Raw genomic sequence first — 21,327 nt, forward strand, 5'->3', positions numbered from 1 at the left:
ACTTACGCATAGGGGTTGGCACACGTTCTCGTCTTGACTCTCTGGTAGAAACTTTGGGGCACTCTTTGAAGTTCTTTGTGTTGGTTGAATAGATGAATCTGAGAGTGCGATGCATATCGTATAATCATACCCACGGATACTTGAGGTGACATTGGAGTATCTAGGTGACATTAGGGTTTTGGTTGATTTTGTGTCTTAAGGTGTTATTCTAGTATGAACTCTATGACAGATCGAACGGAAAGAATAGCTACGTGTTATTTTACTATGGACTCTTGAATAGATCGATCAGAAAGGATAACTTTGAGGTGGTTTCGTACCCTACCATAATCTCTTCATTTGTTCTCTGCTATTAGTGACTTTGGAGTGACTCTTTGTTGCAAGTTCAGGGATAGTTATATGATCCAATTATGTTATTATTGTTGAGAGAACTTGCACTAGTGAAAGTATGAACCCTAGGCCTTGTTTCCTAGCATTGCAATACCATTTGTGCTCACTTTTATTACTTGTTACCTTGCTGTTTTTATATTTTCAGATTACAAAAACCTTTATCTACCATCCATATTGCACTTGTATCACCATCTCTTCGCCGAACTAGTGCACCTATACAATTTACCATTGTATTGGGTGTGTTGGGGACACAAGAGACTCTTTGTTATTTGATTGCAGGGTTGCTTTAGAGAGACCATCTTCATCCTACGCCTCCCAAGGATTGATAAACCTTAGGTCATCCACTTGAGGGAAATTTGCTACTGTCCTACAAACCTCTGCACTTGGAGGCCCAACAACGTCTACAAGAAGAAGGTTGTGTAGTAGACATCAAGCTCTTTTCTAGCGCCGTTGCCGGGGAGGTGAGTGCTTGAAGGTATATCTTTAGATCTTGCAATCGAATCTTTTAGTTTCTTGTTTTATCACTAGTTAGTTTATAAAAGAAAACTACAAAAAAATGGAATTGAGGGTGCCTCATATGCTTCATCTTTTTAATGTCTTCCGTGAAAATAAGGATTCCGATAATTGTGCTCAATTGCTAGAGGAAGAATGCATTAAAATGTTTGGCACTAAATTTTTGAATGATGAGCATGATTGCAATGTTGTTAGTATGAATTCCTTGAATACCCATGATGCTAATGATATGCAAAGCCACAAGCTTGGGGAAGCTATGTTTGATGAAGATGATATTTTTTGTCCCCCAAGTTTTGATGAGCAATTTTGTTATGATGAAAGCATGCCTCCTATTTATGATGATTATTGTGATGACACGTATGCTATAAAGAATAAAGATAACCATGAAACTTGCCGTCATGATTTTAATTTTCAATTGGATTATGCTTCACATGATAGTTATTTTGTTAAGTTTGCTCCCACTACTATTCATGTGAAGAAATTTGCTTATGTGGAGAGTAATAAAATTTCTATGCTTGTGCATCATGAAAATAATGCTTTATGTGCTGGTTATATTTTTGAATTCATTCATGATGCTACTAAAAATTATTATGAGGGAGGAACATATGCTTGTAGGAATTGCAACAATATCAAGTTTCCTCTCTATGTGTTGAAAATCTTGAAGCTATGCTTGTTTTGCTTTCCTATGCTAGTTGATTCTTGTTCCCATAAGTTGTTTTCTCAAAAAATCCCTACGCATAGGAAGTGGGTTAGACTTAAATGTGCTGTTCATATTCTTCATGATGCTCTCTTTATGTTTCAATTCTTATCTTTTATACGAGCATCATTGAAATCATCATGCCTAGCTAGAAAGGCATTAAAGAAAAGCGCTTGTTGGGAGACAACCCAATATTTACCCCTACTGTTTTTGTGTGTTCACATGATTAAGCTACTGTAGTAATCATGTTTTATAGCTTTTGCTTCAATAAAGTGCCAAGTACAACCTTTGGGAAGACTTGGGTGGAAGTTAATGTGATCTTGCTGTAAAAAACAGAAACTTTGCGCTCACGAGTTTAGCTGTCATTTTTTACAGAAGAGTGATTTTAAGTTCATTTTTTTTGAAGAATATTAATAGACAAATTCCTCAGGTCCACCAATTTATTTCAGAATTTTTGGAGTTCCAGAATTATACGTTTGATACAGATTACTACAGACTGTTCTGTTTTTGACAGATTCTGTTTTCTATGTGTTGTTTGCTTATTTTGATGAATCTATGAGTAGTATCGGAGGGTATGAACCATAGAGGAGTTTGAATACATTAGATACACCAATATGAATTTAGATTGAGTCCACAACAGTACCTAAGTGGTGATTTATTTTCTTATACTAACGGAGCTCATAAGATTTTCTGTTGAGTTTTGTGTTGTGAAGTTTTCAAGTTTTGGGTAAAGATTCGATGGACTATGGAATAAGGAGTGGTAAGATCCTAAGATTGGGGATTCCCAAGGCAGCCCAAGGTAATATTCAAGGACAACCAAGAGCCTAAGCTTGGGGATGCCCCGGAAGGCATCCCCTCTTTCGTCTTCGTTCATCGGTAACTTTACTTGGAGCTATATTTTTATTCACCACATGATATGTGTTTTGCTTGGAGCATCATTTTATTTTGTTATTATTTGCTTGCTGTTATTTAGAATAATGTTTTGCATCTTTATTTTCAATGAAAATGTCAAGGATAGCCTTTACCATGCTTATTTTGCAAGTATACATGTTGCTGTTTCAAAACAGAAAGTTTACCGCTGTTGCAAAAATTCTCTCGAAAAGTCAGAATGTGATAAAATGTTGAAACCTTTTGCATAATAAGCTCTGATAAATTTACTACAGTGGGAATTTTCTTTAATAATTTTTGGAGCTAGGTAAGTATGGATCTTGCTGCATTCTTTACAGACTGTCCTGTTTAGGCAGATTGCTGTTATGTTTGCATATGTTTGCTTGTTTAATGATTCTATTTGAGGATAGGACTATTAAATATGCAGAGGCATTTAGTATTCAATGTTGAATAATAATTTTAGTGATTTGCTACAGTAGAGTATGATAAGGTTTTTGCATTGGTTTATACTAACTTATCTCATGAGTCCTTGTTGAGTTTTGTGTGGATGAAGCTTTTGAGATTTAGGAAGGCCGTGATATGAGAGGAATTAAGGAGACAAAAAAGCTCAAGCTTGGGGATTCCCAAGGCATCCCAAGATAATATTTCAAGAAGTCTCAAGCATCTAAGCTTGGGGATGCCTCGGTTGGCATCCCACCTTTCTTCTTCAACAACTATCGGTTAGTTTCGGTTGATCCTAAGTTTTTGCTTCTTCACGTGATGTTTGCTATTCTTAGAATGTCATTTTATTTTGTTTTGCTTGCTATTTGAATAAAATATCAAGATCTGAAATTATTAAATGGGAGAGTCTTCACATAGCTACATAATTATTTAACTACTCATTGATCTTCACTTATATCTTTTTGGAGTAGTTTGTCGTTTGCTCTAGTGCTTCACTTATATCCTTTTAGAGCATGGCGGTGGCTTTATTCTGAAGAAATATATGAACTCTCTTGCTTCACTTATATTATTTTGAGAGTCTTCAAAACAGCATGGTAATTTGCTTAAATTGAGAAATTAGTCCTAAAGTGATAGGCATCCAAGATTAGTAAAAACTTTCTTATAAGTGCGTTGAATACTATGAGAAGTTTGATGCTTGATAATTGTTTTGAGATATGAAGATGGTGATATTAGAGTCATGCTAGTTGATTAGTTGTGAATTTGAGAAATACTTGTGTTAAAGTTTGTGGTTCCCGTAGCATGCACGTATGGTGAACCGTTATGTGATGAAGTCGGAGCATGATTTATTTATTGATTGTCTTCCTTATGAGTGGCGGTTGGGAACGAGCGATGGTCCTTTCCTACCAATCTATTCCCCTAGGAGCATGCGCGTAATACTTTGTTTTGATAACTAATAGATTTTTGCAACAAGTATATGAGTTCTTTATGACTAATGTTGAGTCCATGGATTATACGCACTCTCACCCTTCCACCATTGCTAGCCTCTCTAATACCGCGCACTTTTCGCCGGTATCATACACCCACCATATACCTTCCTCAAAACAGCCACCATACCTACCTATTATGGCATTTCCATAGCCATTCCGAGATATATTGCCATGCAACTTACCACCGTTCCGTTTGCTATGACACGCTTCATCATTGTCATATTGCTTTGCATGATCATGTAGTTGACATCGTATTTGTGGCAAAGCCACCGTTCATAATTTTTATACATGTCACTCTTGATTCATTGCATATCCCGATACTCCGCCGGAGGCATTCACATAGAGTCATATTTTTGTTCTAGGTATTGAGTTGTAAGTAAATAAAAGTGTGATGATCATCATTATTAGAGCATTGTCCTAGTGAGGAAAGGATGATGGAGACTATGATTCCCCCACAAGTCGGGATGAGACTCCGGACGAAAAAAAGAGAGGCCAAAGAAGCCCAAATAAAAAAGAGGCCATAAAAAAAGAGAAGGCCCAAAAAAACAAAAAAACAAAAAATGAGAGAAAAAGAGAGAAGGGACAATGCTACTATCCTTTTACCACACTTGTGCTTCAAAGTAGCACCATAATCTTCATGATAGAGAGTCTCCTATGTTGTCACTTTCATATACTAGTGGGAATCTTTCATTATATAACTTGGCTTGCAAATTCCAATGATGGGCTTCCTCAAAATGCCCTAGGTCTTCGTGAGCAAGCAAGTTGGATGCACACCCACTTAGTTTCTTTTTGAGCTTTCATACACTTATAGCTCTAGTGCATCCGTTACATGGCAATCCCTACTCACTCACATTGATATCTATTGATGGGCACCTCCATAGCCCGTTGATATGCCTAGTTGATGTGAGACTATCTTCTCCTTTTTTGTCTTCTCCACAACCACCATTCTATTCCACTTATAGTGCTATGTCCATGGCTCACGCTCATGTATTGCGTGAAGATTGAAAAAGTTTGAGAACATCAAAAGTATGAAACAATTGCTTGGCTTGTCATCGGGGTTGTGCATGATTTAAATATTTTGTGTGATGAAGATAGAGCATAGCCAGACTATATGATTTTGTAGGGATAGCTTGCTTTGGCCATGTTATTTTGAGAAGACATGATTGCTTTGTTAGTATGCTTGAAGTATTATTATTTTCCTGTCAATATTAATCTTTTGTTTTGAATCTTATGGATCTGAATATTCTTGCCACAATAAAGAAGATATTATTGATAAATATGTTAGATAGCATTCCACATCAAAAATTCTATTTTTATCATTTACCTACTCGAGGACGAGCAGGAATTAAGCTTGGGGATGCTGATACGTCTCCAACGTATCTATATTTTTTGATTGTTTCATGCTATTATATTACCCATTTTGGATGTTTATGGGCTTTATTATACACTTCTATATTATTTTTGGGACTAACCTATTAACCGGAGGCCCAACCCAAAATGTTGTTTTCTTGCCTATTTCAGTGTTTCGAAGAAAAGGAATATCAAACGGAGTCCAAATGGAATGAAACCTTCGGGAGAGTTATTTTTGGAACGGAAGCAATCCAGGAGACTTGGAGTATACGTCAGAGAAGCAACGAGGAAGCCACGGGGGAGGGAGGTGCGCCCTGCCCCCCTGGGCGCGCGCCCCACCCTCGTGGGCCCCTCGTGGCTCCCCTGACCGACTTCTTTCGCCTATATATATCCATATACCCTAAAAACATCGGGGAACAAAATAGATCGGGAGTTCCGCCGCCGCAAGCCTCTGTAGCCACCAAAAACCAATCGCGACCCTGTTTCGGCACCCTGCCGGAGGGGGGATCCCTCACCGGTGGCCATCTTCATTATCCCGGCGCTCTCCATGATGAGCAGGGAGTAGTTCACCCTCGGGGCTAAGGGTATGTACCAGTAGCTATGTGTTTGATCTCTCTCTCTCTCTCGTGTTCTTGAGGTGGTACAATCTTGATGTATCGCGAGCTTTTCTATAATAGTTGGATCTTATGATGTTTCTCCCCCTCTACTCTCTTGTAATGGATTGAGTTTTCCCTTTGAAGTTATCTTATCGGATTGAGTCTTTAAGGATTTGAGAACACTTGATGTATGTCTTGCATGTGCTTATCTGTGGTGACAATGGGATATCACGTGATCTACTTGATGTATGTTTTGGTGATCAACTTGCGGGTTCCATGACCTCGTGAACTTACGCATAGGGGTTGGCACACGTTCTCGTCTTGACTCTCTGGTAGAAACTTTGGGGCACTCTTTGAAGTTCTTTGTGTTGGTTGAATAGATGAATCTGAGAGTGCGATGCATATCGTATAATCATACCCACGGATACTTGAGGTGACATTGGAGTATCTAGGTGACATTAGGGTTTTGGTTGATTTTGTGTCTTAAGGTGTTATTCTAGTATGAACTCTATGACAGATCGAACGGAAAGAATAGCTACGTGTTATTTTACTATGGACTCTTGAATAGATCGATCAGAAAGGATAACTTTGAGGTGGTTTCGTACCCTACCATAATCTCTTCATTTGTTCTCTGCTATTAGTGACTTTGGAGTGACTCTTTGTTGCAAGTTCAGGGATAGTTATATGATCCAATTATGTTATTATTGTTGAGAGAACTTGCACTAGTGAAAGTATGAACCCTAGGCCTTGTTTCCTAGCATTGCAATACCGTTTGTGCTCACTTTTATTACTTGTTACCTTGCTGTTTTTATATTTTCAGATTACAAAAACCTTTATCTACCATCCATATTGCACTTGTATCACCATCTCTTCGCCGAACTAGTGCACCTATACAATTTACCATTGTATTGGGTGTGTTGGGGACACAAGAGACTCTTTGTTATTTGGTTGCAGGGTTGCTTGAGAGAGACCATCTTCATCCTACGCCTCCCACGGATTGATAAACCTTAGGTCATCCACTTGAGGGAAATTTGCTACTGTCCTACAAACCTCTGCACTTGGAGGCCCAACAACGTCTACAAGAAGAAGGTTGTGTAGTAGACATCACGTAGCATCGTCTGGCAAGGCAAGTTCAAGCCGGACCTGCCCCCGCGCTACGACGGCACCCCCGACCCTGCGGAGTACTTGCAGCTCTACGAGCTGAGCATCGAGGCAGCCAACGGCGACGAGAAAGTCATGGTGAACTGGTTTCCCATGGCCCTCAAGGATGGTGCTCACTCGTGGCTCCTGAACTTGCCCCCGGGGTCGATTTCCTCCTGGGGTGAGGTGTGCGACCGCTTCATCGCCAACTTCCAGGGCACTCGCGACCGCCCGTCGGCTACGGGTGACCTACGCCGCATCAAGCAGCAGCCAGGAGAGACCCTGCAGAAGTACATCCAACGTTTCAATAGCGTCCGCCTCAAGATCCCCAAGGTGACGGACGAAGACATCATCTGAGCGTTTTCTGATGGCGTCCGCGACGTCAAGATGAAGGAGGAGCTCGCCATCCACGAGGAGCTATCCACGGCTCTGGAGATGTTCAACATGGCGACCAAGTGTGCAAGAGCTGAGGAGGGGCGCCTCTCCCTCCTCGAGCTCCCTGCAGCCAACCCAGAAGAGAAGAAAGCCAAGGCCAAGGATGTAAAGCGCAAGGGAGTAGCCGTGCTCGCGGCGGAGCCGGACACGAAGCTCGGCCGGGACCACCCCGAGTCGTCCAAGAGCAGCCGTCCATTCTACGCCTTCAACAACGTACCCAGTCACAACACCAACGACTGTCAAGAGCTCAGGGCCATTCGAGATGGACGCTTCGGTCGACGCCTCAAGCGCAACGACCGGGGCTACGGCCGAGGAGGAGGACGAAGTGGAGGACGCTGGGACGACCGCGGCCCCCGCCACGAGTGACGCGACCGGCCTCACGAGGACTGCTGGCACGACCAGCCTTGTGAGGGTGCCTGGCAGGACCAGCCTCGCGAGGACCGTCCTTTGGGCAATGCTGGCCTCCCTCCGCTGCCGCCACCGCCAAGAAGGAACGACGATCACCATCAGGACGAGGGGGCTGGGGGCTTCCAGGAGCCGCGTGCTATCGCTTGCATCTTGGGCGGAGCTCAGGCCCCAGCTTCCCAGCGCATCTTCAAGCAGTTTGCTCGTGAGGTGAACGCGGCCCTTCCCAGGCTCGAGGCCACGCGCCCGCTCAGGTGGTCCAAATGCGTCATCACCTTCAGCTCGTCGGACTAGCTCAAGTGCGCGGCTACTGCCAGCGCCCTCCTGATGCCTTGCTCGCCCGTCATCAGCAACGTCCAAGTCACCAAGACCCTCATCGACGGGGGCGCAGGGCTCAATGTCCTGTCCATCGAGACATTCGATAGCCTCCAAGTGCCATACAATCAGCTATAGCCTACCAAGCCTTTCTTTGGAGTGACCGATGGCTCCACCACCCCGATAGGGCAGGTCCGCCTCCCTATCACCTCCGGCCAGCGCAACAACTACTGCACCAAGCTCATTGACTTCGATGTCGCCCACATTCGTCTGTCGTACAACACCATCCTTGGGTATCCAGCATTGGCCAAGTTTATGGCGGTGACCCACCACGGCTACAACGTCCTCGAGATCCCAAGGAGCGGCGGAGTCATCACAGTCCCTTGCGAAGAAAGAGATGCGGTGTGCTCCCTTGAGCGTGCCTTCCAACCCACAGCGATCGAATACACTGACAAAGAAGGCACCCTGTACCCTCCTGAGGCCGTCCCCAAGAAGAAGAAGCAGCTACTCCACCCAGGGCCTCAGGAGAGCGGCGTCTCCAGTAGCGCCACCTCAGGATCAGCGCCCGCAGTTGGGGCGTCTCCCTCTCTCGCATAGGAAGGCGCGCTCGGCGCCCTCCTTGGGCAAGGCTCGGGGGCTCTCTTCTGGAGGGCCTCAGACCTAGCCAACATCACGAGGGAGGCGCTCGGGCACCACGTGAAGGCGTGCTTCACTGCACGTTTCCCTCAAGAGGGCAATGGGCGAGGAGCGCCCGGTGCCCAGGAGTTCATCGTCAAGGCGAACCAGGAGCTTCAAGAAGCAAGGACCATGCGCGGCGACCGCCTCCCACCACCCGGCGCAGCTCCCCATCCTGGCGAGGATGGCGGGCTGCGAGTCTGCGTCGACATTCCAGGGCTCAATAGGGCCACATCTCAGGAGCGCTTCTGGCCTTCGCGCGTTGGCCGGTGCGAGAGTCCACCTCACAACTACGTTCGCATGCCATTTGGCTTGCCGAACGTGGCTGCCGCCTTCCAGCGCCACTTGCGGAGCATCCTGGCGGCTTAGGAGGCCAGGCATCACGCAGTCCGGGCGGAGATGGCGACGGTCCTCAAGGAACCACCCGAGCCCCCAGAGCGTCCTGAGGCTCAGGGCCCTGGTGGCTCATGAGGAGCGACTCCTCCATCGCGCACCTTCAGCTACCTCAACACTCCTTCGACAACGGCACCAGGTGACATTTTCCAATTTACTCAGCTGGGAGCACCCCTCGGGCTGCACCATTACCAGGTCGCACGGGCCTGTCCTTGCGGCATGTATCTTTTTTGCATATTTAGCTTACTCTGTCGGGGGCGCCCCTCGGGCTGCATCATCCCCAGGCCGCTCGGGTCCGTTCCAGTGGCATGTATCGTCCTTGCATCTATCTGAACTATCTTGTTCCCTCGCATGGGTTACCTATGATTACCACCTGCCTGCCCGGCACTTCGATGCCATGAACGTCGTATGCCCTAGCAAGCCCGCTCACGACCACCTCATGATTAAGGACTGGCATGGCATCTGTGCTCGGGTCCGTCCCTGCAGCGTCGCCAAACCCAAGAGGCTGAGCTCTGGCTCGCGGGCCCGCTCCCATGTGCGTCACCTCCCATGGCCCTTGGTGCCTTGTTCTCGCATGAGCTAATCATGGACGGACAGGCTAGGGCGCGCGACCCGGTGCCTCGCCACCGTGGGAGCCGCGCGCCGGTCGTCTTTCTTTAGGATTCTTCGCATGAGAAGACTAGGCACGGCGTCTGTGCTCGGGTTCGTCCCTGCAGCGTTGATAAATCCAACGACTGAGCTCTGTCTGGCGGGCCGGCCCCGTTCACGTCACCTCCTGGGGTCGTTGGTGTTTGGCCTTCTCATGTGATCGCCTCAGGAGATTCGTCTGGCGCAGGTTGCCTAACCATCTCGCAGGACCACCACAGCCATCAAGAATCAAGACCAGGCGCAACCTGCCTTGAGGTAGGGCCTCGTGAGTCCCGTGTTGGCTCACGAGTGCCCAAACACACCTTGTCTAGCCCTGCCGTGCAAGCCACGTGTCAGGGCGGGGCTGTACACGCCCCGGGGGCTCCACTCAGAGGAAGCCCTCACCCACGCACCAGTGGAAGCACCATGCTCCATGCTGGTAGTCAACACAGTCGAGGAGCGGCTATGCCCGTGCAAGTGCGGAAGCGCTACGCTCCGCGCTGGTGATAAACAACTGAGGGTGGCCCCATGGCCATACCAACCTCAGGGAGCCTCCGGGATCAGTGTCCAGCCTCGTCGCAAAACTTCTCCTCAGGAGAGTCGTGTGAGGGGGGTGGGCACGGGGGCTGCGCTCGGGTCATGCCCAAGCGTACGCCCCCTGCCAGGTCCCTCGGACCTGGTCGTCACGCGCCCTCCCGAGCGGAGCCAAGGTATGAAGGTCGTTTGGGCGTCAAGGGGGACTCCTGAGCACCGCGACTCAGGAGCCTAACTGGCCACGTAGCCCCTCACCCTTTGGTCTCGTCCTGACGATCCGGACGATCCAACGGCGGCTGAGGTATGTGCGGGGCCGGGCCCCGCCGACGTAGAACACTAGGCCTACTTCCGCATCTCCTTTCCGTAAGCTGTTTGCGCGTCAAGGGGGACTCCTGAGCGTTGCGACTCAGGAGCCTAACTAGCCATGTAGCCCCTCACCCCTTGGTCTCGTCCTGGCGATCCCAACGATCTAATGGCGGCTGAGGTACGAGCGGGGTCGGGCCCTGCCAACGCAGAACACCAAGCAAATGGGAAGGAAATCGCGGAATCTCAAACAAATATTACAAAACATACTGTTCTTCAAATACCAAACACAAGTTTAAACGCCTCCACGAGGCATGGTGCATGTTGCAGAGATAAAGCAGGAAAAGGAGCCGCCAGCAAGCCCTCTCGTCATCCTTGGGCGCCGCCATCACTAGCAAGGGGTGCCCCTTCGACGGCGATGTTGCCCTCACATGTGCCGCCCGCCGGAGTTGCAGGTTCGGCAGCACCACCAGTCGAGGGCGCAGGGTCGACGGCGAGGAACTTCTTCAGCAAGGCCTCCACCTGGCCCTTCACGACTTCGGCAGCGGCTGCGCAGCGCTCATCATTCATGGGCTCGAGCAGCTCGTCAAGGTCGGCATCAGGATCGCGGAGATGGAGGTGGCTGAAGACGCGCGTCAGAGTAGATGAAGAGAGCGCATGGGCTTCCCCCTCCACCATGGGGCCGATCCCGTCGACGACGTCCTTGAGCGTCGCGACAAGATGAGGAAATCACTCTAACAAACCCAAATAACACATCCACTAGAGTAGCATGCAAGAGATCCACAAGAATACATGAACAATTCAAGGAAAGTAGCACTAGGTAAAGTTCTTCCCAGTCCTAGGAGATGAGGCCTTGATGTTGATCTTATCCAAGAGGAGGCCTTGATAATCCCAAGGATTCTTCCCAAGGTGGGGGCTTGATCTCCAAGAGGAGGGGATACAAGGAGCAAAGCTCTCTAGTGTCTATCAAATACTTTGCTATCCTTCCAAATGAGCTAGGAGATGAGTACTTAAAGGCTTGGGACGAAACATGAGGGAGAGAGGGGTACAAGGGTCAAAAGACCATAGTGCACGCATGCATTCTCGGAGGGGTCCGGGCACCTGGACCGGTTAGGGAGCCGGCTGAAAAAGGACCGGGCACCCGGGTCCTAGGCCCGGGCACCCGGGGCGGGAGCTGGTGGCTGGGCGGCCGAGGCCGGGCACCTGGGCGGGGCTGGTGGCTGGCGCATGAGGGGTCGGGCACCCGGGGCCAAAGGCCAGGCACCCAGGGTGCAGCCCAGGCGGTGGCTGGGCGAAGGGCCGAGCACCCGGGGCCTCAGGGCCGGGCACCCGGGGTGGGCAGGGGCGTGGCCCAGGTGCTGGTCGGGCACCCGGGGTGTCCAGGGGGTTGGCCCTCCCCTTGGCTGCTCGTCCAGGCACCCGGGGTCCTTCTGTCCAGGTACCCAGGGTGTCCAGGAACTCCTATCCTCCGTGCTTCTCGTTCCTTTCTCCTTCCTTCTTCTCCTCGGGTGCTTGGTTCTCCATCCTTGCTTCCTTACGATGATCTCCGAAGTACGTAAGAATGCATAGCGTGTCGCTTTGAGGTAGAATCTCATTCTCATGTGAAACCGACTGAAACTCGAAGAGGAAAGAATTGACCACATTCTCGATGGCACGTGTGCGAGCTCTTGTCATCGGTCCCCTTGGTGCTTGAGGTGGTGAGTGGACGTCCATGGGGATGGTCACGGGATGCTCCGCATCAGTTTTCCCTAGTAGTGTATCCCCGACGGTTTATGGGTCATGTTGGAAGGATCCCCTATCGCCCACACTCACTTGGCGACGGTTTCAAATGTCGTCGCGGAAAGGGGTTAAAACCGTTTGTATAGCACCTCGCTGTACCAGTTTATAATCCCGTAAGCCGGCTCTCACGTGACATAAATTCGTCGTTTAAACCTTAACTAGTTCAGGGTCTTATTGAAAGATTAACTATTAAGTGTATGAACGGGCCACATAGCGGAGATACTGAAGGAAATATGCCCTAGAGGCAATAATAAAGTTGTTATTTATATTTCCTTATATCATGATAAATGTTTATTATTCATGCTAGAATTGTATTAACCGGAAACTTAGTGCATGTGTGAATACATAGACAAATAGAGTGTCCCTAGTATGCCTCTACTTGACTAGCTTGTTAATCAAAGATGGTTAAGTTTACTAGCCATAGACATGAGTTGTCATTTGATGAACGGGATCACGTCATTAGAGAATGATGTGATGGACAAGACCCATCCGTTAGCTTAGTATTATGATAGTTTACTTTATTGATATTTCTTTCTTCATGACTTATACATGTTCCTCTGACTATGAGATTATGCAACTCCCGAATACCGGAGGAACACTTAGTGTGCTATCAAATGTCACAACGTAACTGGGTGATTATAAAGATGCTCTACAGGTGTCTCCGATGGTGTTTGTTGAGTTGGCATAGATCGAGATTAGGATTTTTCACTCCGTGTATCGGAGAGGTATCTCTGGGCCCTCTCGGTAATGATCATCACTATAAGCCTTGCAAGCAATGTGACTAATGAGTTAGTTACGGGATGATGCATTACGGAACGAGTAAAGAGACTTGCCGGTAACGAGATTGAACTAGGTATGATGATAGCGACGATCGAATCTCGGGTAAGTAACATACTGATGACAAAGGGAACAATGTATGTTGTTATGCGGTTTGACCGATAAAGATCTTCGTAGAATATGTAGGAGCCAATATGAGCATCCAGGCTCCGCTATTGGTTATTGACCGGAGATCTGTCTCGGTCATGTCTACATAGTTCTCGAACCCGTAGGGTCCGCACGCTTAACGTTCAATGACGATTTGTATTATGAGTTATGTGATTTGATGACCGAAGTTTGTTCGGAGTCCCGGATGAGATCACGAACATGACGAGGAGTCTCGAAATGGTCGAGACATAAAGATCGATATATTGGAAGGTTATATTCGGACACTGGAATGGTGCCAAAGTGTTTCGGGTATTTTCCGGAGTACCGGGAGGTTACCGGAACCCCCCGGGAGAGTGATGGGCCTTAGTGGGCTTTAGGGGAAAGGAGAGAGGGGCCTCAAGGGGTGGCCGCGCCCCCCCCATGGGCTGGTCCAAATTGGACTAGGAGGGGGCGGCGCCCCCCTCCTTCCTTCTCCCCTCCTTCCCCTTCCCTCCTTCTCCTAGTTGGAATAGGAAAGGGGGGAATCCTACTTGGACCGGGAGTCCAAGTAGGACTCCTCCCTATGGCGCCCCCCCCCCCCCTTGACCGGCCCTTTCCCTCTCCCTCCTTTTATATACGTGGGGAGGGCACCCCTAGAACACACATCAAAGTTTCTCTTAGCCGTGTGTGGTGCCCCCCTCCACGGTTACACACCTCGGTCATATCGTCATAGTGCTTAGGCGAAGCCCTGCGCCGGTAACTTCATCATCATCGTCGCCACGCCGTCGTGCTGACGGAACTCTCCCTCGTCCTCAACTGGATCAAGAGTACGAGGGACGTCATCGAGCTGAACGTGTGCTAAACAGGGAGGTGCCGTACGTTCGGTGCTAGGATCGGTCGAATCGTGAAGACGTACGACTACATCAACCGCGTTGATAAACGCTTCCGCTTTCGGTCTACGAGGGTACGTGGACACACTCTCCCCGCTCGTTGCTATGCTTCTCCTAGATAGATCTTGCGTGATCGTAGGATTTTTTTTGAAATACTATGTTCCCCAATAGTGGCATCCGAGCCAGGTCTATGCGTAGATGTTATATGCACGAGTAGAACACAATGAGTTGTGGGCGATAATAGTCATACTGCTTACCAGCAACGTCTTACTTTGATTCGGCGGTATTGTTGGATGAAGCGGCCCGGACCGACATTACATGACCGCGTTCATGAGACTGGTTCTACCGACGTGCTTCTCACACAGGTGGCTAGCGGGTGTCTGTTTCTCCAACTTTAGTTGAATCGAGTTTGACTAGGCCTGGTCCTTGTTGAAGGTTAAAACAGCACACTTGACAAAAAATCATTGTGTTTGTGATGCGTAGGTAAGAATGGTTCTTGCTAGAAGCCTATAGCAGCCACGTAAAACTTACAACAACAAAGTAGAGGACGTCTAACTTGCTTTTGCATGGCTTGTTGTGATGTGATATGGTCAAGACATGATGTGATATAATTTGTTGTATGAGATGATCATGTTTTGTTGAAGTTATCGGCAACTGGCAGGAGCCTTATGGTTGTCTCTTTATTGCATAAGATGCAAGCGCCATAGAATTGATTTACTTCATTGCCATGCAATAGCAATAGTTGCAAAAGCAATAGTTGGCGAGACAACCATGTGACGACACCTTGATAGAGATCAAGATGATGGAGATCATGGTGTCATGCCGGTGACGATGGAGATCATGACGGTACTTTGGAGATGGAGATCAAAGGCACAAGATTATGATGGCCATATCATGTCACATATTTTGATTGCATGTGATGTTTATCTTTTATGCATCTTATTTTACTTAGTACGACGGTAGCATTATAAGATGATCCATCACTAAATTTCAAGGTATAAGTGTTCTCCCTGAGTATGCACCGTTGCGACAGTTCGTCGTGCCGAGACACCACGTGATGATCGGGTTTGATAAGCTCTACGTTCACATACAACGAGTGCAAGCCAGTTTTGCACACGCAGAATACTCGGGTTAAACTTGAAGAGCCTAGCATATGCAGATATGGCCTGGGAACACTAAGACCGAAAGGTCGAACGTGAATCATATAGTAGATATGATCAACATAGTGATGTTCACCATTGAAAACTACTCCATATCACGTGATGATCGGACATGGTTTAGTTGATATGGATCACGTGATCATTTAGATGACTAGAGGGATGTCTATCTAAGTGGGGGTTCTTAAGTAATATGATTAATTGAACTTTAATTTATCATGAACTTAGTCCTAATAGTATTTTCATATCTATGTTATAGATCAATAGCTTGCGATGTAGCTCCCCGTTTATTTTGATATGTTCCTAGAGAAAAATAAGTTGAAAGATGATAGTAGCAATGATGCGGACTTGGTCCATGATCTGAGGATTATCCTCATATTGCCGCACAAGAGAATTATGTTCTTGATGCACCGCTAGGTGACAGACCTATTGCAAGAGCAGATGCGGACATTATGAATGTTTGACAAAGCTCGGTATGATGACTACTTGATAATTTAATGCACCATGCTTTACGGCTTAGAACCGGGACTTCAAAAAAAATCAACGCCACAGAGCATATGAGATGTTCCAAGAGCTGAAATTGGTATTTCAGACTCATGCCCATGTTGAGAGGTATGAGACCTCTAACAAAGTACTTTGCCTACAAGATAGAGGAAAATAGCTCAGCTAGTGAGCATATGCTCAGAATGTCTGGGTACTACAATCGCTTGAATCAATTGGGAGTTAATCTTCCAGATAAGATAGTGATTGACAGAGTTCTCTAGTCACTATCACCAAGTTACTGGAACTTCGTGATGAACTATAATATGCAAGGGATGACAAAAACGATTCCCAAGCTCTTCGTGATGCTAAAATCGGCGAAGGTAGAAATCAAGAAAGAGCATCAAGTGTTGATGGTTAACAAGACCAATAGTTTCAAGAAGAAGGGCAAAGGGAAGAAGGGGAACTTCAAGAAGAACGGCAAGCAAGTTTCTGCTCAAGTGAAGAAGCCCAAGTTTGGACCTAAGCCTGAAACTGAGTGCTTCTACTGCAAAGGAAATGGTCACTGGAAGTGGAACTGCCCTAGATACTTGGCGGATAAGAAGGACGGCAAAGTGAACTATTGGTGTTAAATCACATGGCGATGTGAACTAGATTATTGACTCTAGTGCGAGTGGGAGACTGAAGGAAATATGCCCTAGAGGCAATAATAAAGTTGTTATTTATATTTCCTTATATCATGATAAATGTTTATTATTCATGCTAGAATTGTATTAACCGGAAACTTAGTACATGTGTGAATACATAGACAAACAGAGTGTCCCTAGTATGCCTCTACTTGACTAGCTCGTTAATCCAAGATGGTTAAGTTTCCTAGCCATAGACATGAGTTGTCATTTGATGAACGGGATCACATCATTAGAGAATGATGTGATGGACAAGACCCATCCGTTAGCTTAGCATTATGATCATTTAGTTTATTTCTATTGCTTTCTTCATGACTTATACATGTTCCTCTGACTATGAGATTATGCATCTCCCGAATACCGTAGGAACACTTAATGTGTTATCAAATGTCACAACATAACTGGATGATTATAAAGATGCTCTACAGGTGTCTCCGATGGTGTTTGTTGAGTTGGCATAGATCGAGATTAGGATTTGTCACTCCGTGTATCAGAGAGGTATCTCTCGGCCCTCTCGGTAATGACCATCACTATAAGCCTTGCAAGCAATGTGACTAATGAGTTAGTTACAGGATGATGCATTACGGAACGAGTAAAGAGACTTGCCGGTAACGAGATTGAACTAGGTATGATGATACCGACGATCGAATCTCGGGTAAGTAACATACCGATGACAAAGGGAACAACGTATGTTGTTATGCGGTTTGACCGATAAAGATCCGTAGAATATGTAGGATCCAATATGAGCATCCAGGTTCCGCTATTGGTTATTGACCGGAGATGTGTCTCAGTCATGTCTACATAGTTCTCAAACCCGTAGGGTCCGCACGCTTAACGTTCGATGAGTTATGTGATTTGATGACCGAAGTTTGTTCGGAGTCCCAGATGAGATCACGAACATGACAAGGAGTCTCAAAATGGTCGAGACATAAAGATCGATATATTGGAAGGTTATATTCGGACACCAGAATGGTTCCGAAGTGTTTCGGATATTTTCCAGAGTACCGGGAGGTTACCGGAACCCCCCGGGAGAGTAATGGGCCTTAGTGGGCTTTAGGGGAAAGGAGAGAGGGGCCTCAAGGGGTGCCCCCCCATGGGCTGGTCCGAATTGGACTAGGAGGGGGCAGCGCCCCCCTCCTTCCTTCTCCCCTCCTTCCCCTTCCCTCCTTCTCCTAATTGGAATAGGAAAGGGGGGGCGAATCCTACTTGGACCGGGAGTCCAAGTAGGACTCCTCCCTATGGCGCGCCCCCCTTGGCTGGCCCTCTCCCTCCTTTATATACGTGGGGAGGGCACCCCTAGAACACACATCAAAGTTTCTCTTAGCTGTGTGCGGTGCCCCCCCTCCACAGTTACACACCTCGATCATATCGTCGTAGTGCTTAGGCGAAGCTCTGCGCCGGTAACTTCATCACCACCGTCGCCACGCCGTCGTGCTGACGGAACTCTCCCTTGGCCTCACCTGGATCAAGAGTACAAGGGACGTCATCGAGTTGGACGTGTGCTGAATACGGAGGTGCCGTACATTCAGTGCTAGGATCAGTCGGATCGTGAAGACGTATGACTACATCAACCGCGTTGATAAATGCTTCCGCTCTCGGTCTACGAGGGTACGTGGACACACTCTCCCCGCTCGTTGCTATGCTTCTCCTAGATAGATCTTGCGTGATCGTAGGATTTTTTTTGAAATACTACGTTCCCCAACAGATACTACAGCAGACATGCATGTTTATCGTAGCTCACTGTAAGCCGGCTCTCACGTGACATAAGCCATCGTTTAACCTTGACGAGTTCAGGGTCTTTAAAATATTAACTGTCAAGAGTACGGCGGGTCACCTGGCAGAGTAGCAAGTTGCAAACAGGCAGGTTTAACCCGGTCATGGCACGAAAGCCGGTCAAAATGGGTTATACGCTATACTCATTGAGTAGGAAGCCCCCAAACGACCCATAATATGGCATAAAATCCGGCCAAGAGGGTTATACGCGATGCTCATAGAGCAGGAAGCCCCCAAGTGACCAATCATGGCATAAAAGCCGATCAAGAGGGTTATACGCTATGCTCATAGAGCAGGAAGCCCCCAAATGACCAATCATGGAATAAAAGCCGATCAAGAGGGTTATACGCTATGCTCATAGAACAGGAAGCCCCCAAATGACCAATCATGGCATAAGAGCCGATCAAGAGGGTTATATGCTATGCTCATAGAGCAGGAAGCCCCCAGATGACCTGATGATGAATCAACAACGACTCTTGCTCCGAAAATTTTAGACAAAACGATAGAGGCCCCGAAATTTGGGGATGCCGGCTTTATTATATTGATCATAAAAAGGTATGTACATCAATGAAGGTATATACAATGATGAAATCCAGTAACACAAGTGTAGTAAGGCCGAAGATGAGCAATGTTCCACACCCTGTTGGTCTCTTGCTCAGAAGTATGCGATTTCTTGTGCTCACGTATATTAATGAGATAATATGAGCCATTGTTGAGATTCTTACTAACCACAAAAGGTCCTTCCCAAGGCAGGAACAGCTTATGCATATCTGTCTGATCTTGAACCAGTCGAAGCATAAGTTGCCCTCTTGAAACGCCTGAGTTTTAACTCTGCGGCTATGATAGCGGCGCAGGTCTTGTTGATAGATCGGTGAACGAGCCGCCGCAAGGTCACGTTCTTCATCCAAAGCATCAAGTGTGTTCTGACACATCGTCTCATTATTAGTTTCAACGTAAGCCGCCACTCTGGGCGAGTCATGACGAATATTGCTGGGGAGAACCGCCTCTGCGCCATAAACCATGAAAAAAGGCGTATAACCTGTTGATCTGTTGGGGGTGGTTCTAATACTCCAAAGGACTGAAGAAAGCTCTTCCACCCAACAACCCGGCGTTCGCTCCAAAGGAACCATAAGACGGGGATTAATGCCTCTTAAAATTTCTTGGTTAGCCCATTCTGCTTGACCATTAGACTGTGGATGAGCCACGGAGGAAACATCAAGCCGGATATGCTCTCTTTGATAGAACTCCTTCATAGCACCTTTGGACAGATTAGTGCCATTATCAGTGATAATACTATGAGGTTAACCAAAGTGGAAGATCAACTTTTTAACAAACTGAACTGCAGTCGCCACATCACACTTGCTAACTGGCTCTGCCTCAACCCACTTGGCAAACTTGTCAACCGCCACCAAAAGGTGGGTCTTCTTATCCTTAGACCTCTTGAATGGTCCAACCACATCAAGCCCCCAGAATGCAAATGGCCAAGTTATTGGAGTCATCTGCAATTATTGAGCCGGCACATGAGCTCTTCTGGAGAATTTCTGACACCCATCACACTTGCTAACAATATCCTCTGCATCAGCATGAGCTGTTAACCAGTAAAACCTATGATGAAAGGCTTTTGCGACCATAGATTTTGAGCCGACATGATGACCACAATCGCCTTCATGAATCTCTCATAAAATTTCATGGCCCTCCTCAGGAGAAACACAGCGTTGGAACACGCCTGTCACACTGCATCGGTGTAACTCGCCGTTGATAATAGTCATAGACTTAGACCTCCTGGTGACCTATCGTGCAAAAGTTTCATCCTCAGGTAACTCGCCCCGGGTCATATAAGCCAAATAAGGCAACGTCCAATCAGGAATAACATGAAGGGCCGCCACCAGTTGTGCCTTCAAGTTAGGAACAGCAAGGTCTTCCTCAGAAGGTAACTTGATCAAAGGATTGTGTAACACATCAAGGAATACATTAGGAGGCACCGGCTTACGTTGAGACCCAAGCCGAGACAATGCATCAGCCGCCTCGTTCTTCCGTTGATCAAGGTGATCCACCTCATAACCCTTAAAATGACCAGCAATATTATCAACCGCCCGGCGATAAGCCGCCATGAGCGGGTCTTTAGAGTCCCACTTGCCAGAGACTTGTTGTGCCACAAGATCTGAGTCGCCCAGGCATCTAACTCGGCTAGTTTCATTTCCTTAGCCATACGGAGCCCATGGAGCAAAGCTTCATACTCAGCTGCGTTGTTAGTGCAAGGAAACATTAACCTTAAAACGTAACAGAATTTATCACCTCGAGGGGAAGTCAAAATAACTCCAGCCCCCGAGCCTTCCAACTGCCTGGACCCATCGAAATGAATTGTCCAATATGTGTTGTGAGGCTTCTCCTCAGGTGTTTGCAACTCTGTCCTGTCATTGATGAAATCCACAAAGCTTGAGATTTGATTGCTGTTCTTGGCACATACTTTAGATTATGAGGTCCAAGCTCAATTGCCCACTTAGCAACCCGGCATGTGGCTTCTCTATTTTGAATAATATCTCCTAAAGGAGTAGAGCTGGCCACAGTAATAGGATGACCAAGAAAATAATGCTTCAGCTTGCGACTCGCCATGAACACCCCAAACACCAATTTCTGCCAATGTGGATATCATTGCTTGGACTCAGTCAATACCTCACTGACATAATAAGCCGACCATTGAACTAGGTACTCCTTACCTGCCTCCTAACGCTCCACGACAACTGCTATGCTGACTTCTTTATTATTAGCCGCCACGTACAGGAGCAAGGGCTCTTTTTCATTAGGAGCAGCTAGGATGGGTGGCTCAGCTAACTATTTCTTGAGATCCTCAAACTCTTAATTAGCCGCATCACTCCAAACAAAGTGATCCGTCTTTTTCATTGTTTGATATAAAGGAATTGCTTTCTCTCCTAGGCGACTTATAAACCGGCTCAAAGCCGCAATGCGACCCGCC

Source organism: Aegilops tauschii, chromosome 2 (assembly GCF_002575655.3).
Source record: "Aegilops tauschii subsp. strangulata cultivar AL8/78 chromosome 2, Aet v6.0, whole genome shotgun sequence".
Lineage (NCBI taxonomy): Eukaryota > Viridiplantae > Streptophyta > Magnoliopsida > Poales > Poaceae > Aegilops > Aegilops tauschii.